General features: G+C 31.5%; 2 protein-coding genes across 2 annotated transcripts in view; one reads left to right on the plus strand and one right to left on the minus strand.

Moving 5' to 3' along the window:
- LOC108966529 overlaps positions 1-3,565 on the minus strand; it is a 128,963-nt gene extending 125,398 nt beyond the window's left edge. Inside the window, exon 1 of the mRNA XM_018929482.1 lies at positions 3,342-3,565. The gene's annotated coding sequence lies outside the window, so the exon portion shown is untranslated. The remainder of the gene's footprint in view (positions 1-3,341) is intronic.
- The window catches only part of LOC108966536 (autophagy-related protein 16), a gene marked incomplete at its 5' end in the record, with an annotated part of 215,533 nt that overhangs the window by 130,407 nt on the left and 81,121 nt on the right, over positions 1-4,005 (plus strand).

Here is a 4,005-nt window from a genome sequence, read left to right on the forward strand (position 1 = left end):
AATATTGCATAATATGAAAAATTTTAATAAAAAAAAAATAATATAAACAACTTTTGTTTTCTTTTTTGACTAATTTTTTCAAACACGTTTTTTTGACTTTTTCTTTATTTGAGTGTCAACTGCTATTCAAAAAAAAATTCCCTTATTTGCTTTTTGACAATAAAAATGGATTTTCTGAGATGCTGCAAGGCCTACCTTCAAATTTTAATGATTTCTCAATATTTTTGCTTAGAAATTTTTTTTTGTTATTATAACATAAAACAATTTTCTCAAATTTCCTTATTATACCGTTATTCCATACCGTCACCCCTGCTATTTTATGTTTTTTATACTTAAAGTGTAACTCTTTCCCTTACCTTCCGCACATTTTCGTTCACTTCATAACCGCCCCCGACTGTCTGCCACTATATACGCTCCCATAAACACATATTTTATTGACATATAATGAACTCTAATTACCGTTCATTAATGTTGATTTGATGATATGCTCGCCAGCATATCGCCCGCATGCCTTCTAGCAGTGTGTAAAGGAATATTGCCACCAACAACAATTCCGTGGATTGAATTCATTCTCATTCACGTAATAATTATGCACCTTGCCAGCACTTGCGGCAAGTGCACGCACGCACACGTCATTGCTTAAAACGTAAATAATCAAACACGGTTGTAGAAGAAAACTGCGTTCCGCAGTCAGCACTTTGCATATGGACTGCATCGAGTTCGTCGCTTAAGTCTTTCATCTCACGTATGCACTATTAAATAGTAATAACGGCAGTGTACCACTGAAGCGCGCAAATGCAACAAAAACACACGAGTTGTATATAAACGCACAACAATAACAACACAAGCAAAATACTACAACAAATTGGTAATAAATCGTTTTTGTTGCATCACTTGATTGCTGATGAGACACACACGTTGCACGTTCGACCGCATACCGCTCTAACAACACTAATCAATGAATATGAAAACGTTCTCGGACACACGAAATATTTAACAGCTATGCGAGTGGCCGCGCATACCGGATATACCAAGCAACAAACACACGAGAACACGCATGCTTGCTTATGCACAAGCCGAGGCTGAGTCGCTGCGCGAGAATTGGGTGTGGAGAGCCAACATTGTTGCCATGCTTAATTCACACACAGCTGCTCGCTTGAGTGCGTGTGTGTTTGTGCACTTTTTTGTTTGGAAATGTGTAACTTTTTCAGTCAAACTGTTAATGAAAATCTCACATTCATTTGTTAAGTGCTTGAAAGAAATATTTTAACTTCGCTTTGTGTTCGAAATACGTATCTCGTATGCCAAGCATTCGAGTATTTCACACATTACTGCAGTCATGATTGAGTTTTATAATGACCCGCCTGGGTGTAACATGCACCGCTAAGCATAACAAATGGCACTTGACTTGATTGCGCCAAATTCTGGTTCTGTGCTGAGCTCACCTTTCATACAATTTTATGTGGCTTATTGTCGATTTATGCTTTTTGGAAGACCTACAAATCAATTTAGAAGCACTTTTATTGTCGAATTAAGTGGTGAAAGACAAGGGACTTATGTAAGCGAGTGTTTTGGGTTGAAAAGCAACAATATTTATTGAGTTAACGGCACTATTGTAATTTAAATCAATTTTCTTGCTGAGCTGTTTAAGAGATATGATAATTATTTTATGCCAAGGCCTGTGATGTTGGTCTTAAGTTGGCTTTTTGAATTGAAAATGTAGGCTTAATTTTTTGCTTGCTGTGTAGTTATGATTTTGTTTGCTGGTGGTCCCTTTCTTGATTATTGAAAGGAATTTTGATTAATTTTTTTAGCATTTAATACAATTAAGTTAAGTTTTATTTATTTTATTTAGAGTTTTTGGACTACCTGAGGCTCCTTATGGAGTAATATTTGTTTTTAGATAAGAGTTTAATATCTGGAACTTATTTTTTCTCACTTAATAATATTCATAATATAATGATACGTTTCAAAAGAATTAATATTGCTGAAATAATCCTCCAGGGTCAATTAAGGAACATGTTTAGTGCGAAAATAGCAAAACAATTTTTATACATATTTCAATAGCTTTAAATTGATTTCTCAAATTCCTTAGTTCCATTAGCTCAATTAGCTCAGTCACTTATTCTCTAAATTTCTTCTGTTGTTCTGTATATCGTTCTCAATACAGTGGCTTACCACACCAATGCTTTTTAGGTGATTTTTTTTAAATGCTTTTAATGGTCACAATCTGTTCACCTATCACACCAAAACATTTCAGGTGAAATAATTTTTTTAAACGCCTGCATTCACCAGTTTTTGATTTCTTTTTGACCATCATAATCTAATCAAGTAATTTCCTAATATTATTTTTAAGTTAATTGATTTATTGGAGTTATATTCTTCAAATTACAACTCAACTGAACTTAATTGAGTGTCATACATTTTAAAGCTTTTCAAACTGGACTATATTTTCACAATTAACAACTGCCGTTTTTAGACATCACTATTTGCTAATTGACTCAAAGCAACTGGTATATGTAAAACAGCGAATGATTTGTTATAAATTAAATATAGCTTGAATGAAAACTTAACTCCAAAATATTTGTATAAAATAATTGAATTAATTCAGTCTTTGGATATTAGAAAATTAATTAAAAATCGTATTTAATTAAGTTCAATTTAATTTAAGTATTTGGTTTTGCGAAATAAAATCCATTTTTGTTAATTTAATATTGATCTTAAATAAATTTACTAATTTTTGTATTAGACTAATTTGGTTTAAATTAATTTTTTTTTTTGTTTTATTTTTACGAACTTATCTATTTTTATAGTCATAAAATTAGTTGGAGTCTACTCAATTTAGTTAAATAGCACTCCATCAACTAAATAAACTTATTTATTTTTAAAAAATTAATTTAAATAAACTCAAATTGACTCAATTTTGTTAAATTGCATTCAATTAACCGAATCAACTTTTTTTTGTAGTCATGAAATTAGTTTAAATTGACTCAATAAATTAAATCAACTTATTTTAAAGTTAAGAAATTGGTTCAATTTGACTCAATTTATTTTAATTGTATTCAATTAACTCAATCAACTTATTTGCTTTTTATAGTCATAAAATTAGTTTTAGTTTCCTAAATTTCGTTAAACTTAATCTAATAAGTTTCTTTGGTTCTTATCGAATTAAAAAAATGTTTTCTTTGTATTTGACTTTTGTGCTTCCATCCCCAGCACCCATTAAAGTCATTTTCCATATTCCATCCTACCATTTGACTGCCATGTGTATCTCTCATGCATATTCAGAACAAAGTCACATTCTCTTTAGTTAAATGCAAAATGCCATTAACTTAACTTACCTTTGTTAACTTTGGAACAAAACAAATTCTCACTTCCGCGCCAACACCTGCAATCCTCAGCTGACTGCGTACTTGTCACACTTGCGAGTTCACTGTCAATTTTTTACTTTCCCGTCGAGTATTTTTATTATCTTTGTAGTCTCGTAACTTTGCTGCTGTCAGTTCTTAAATGCGTAACGTGTGAAGAATCGCGTGGAGAAAGTTTTTACTACTGGGCTCCGCAACTGCAATTATACAAGCACACATATGAACTGGTTTAATTAGAATTGAATTAGCATTTATTTAACACGAGAGGGACATATGTCGCGTTGCAAGGTTTTGCATTTAATGTGAATATATACAAATGTAAGTGCTAAGTGTGTGTTTGGGTATTTAAGAATTAGTAAGAATTTAGAAAGTCGGAAGATGTGGCGAATTAAAGGCGAAAGCTTGGCTATCCAGCGTTGAGGAAGGTTTATGTTAAAAACGGGGTTAATCACACTAAGAGTGGAGGATTTATTAAGCTCTTCGGTTACAACTTGAGTAGTTACGGTCGATCTTAAAAGTTATTATTACTTTTTTTAATATTGGTATATTTTTTGAAATTTTTTTGAAATGCATTTTTCTTTTTTAATTTCAATATTATATTAATTTTTTGTTTCGCTTTTTTGTTTTTTGTTTTTAT

This window comes from Bactrocera latifrons, unplaced genomic scaffold (assembly GCF_001853355.1).
Source record: "Bactrocera latifrons isolate USDA-ARS-PBARC rearing strain unplaced genomic scaffold, ASM185335v1 scaffold_10, whole genome shotgun sequence".
NCBI classification, from domain to species: Eukaryota; Metazoa; Arthropoda; class Insecta; order Diptera; family Tephritidae; genus Bactrocera; species Bactrocera latifrons.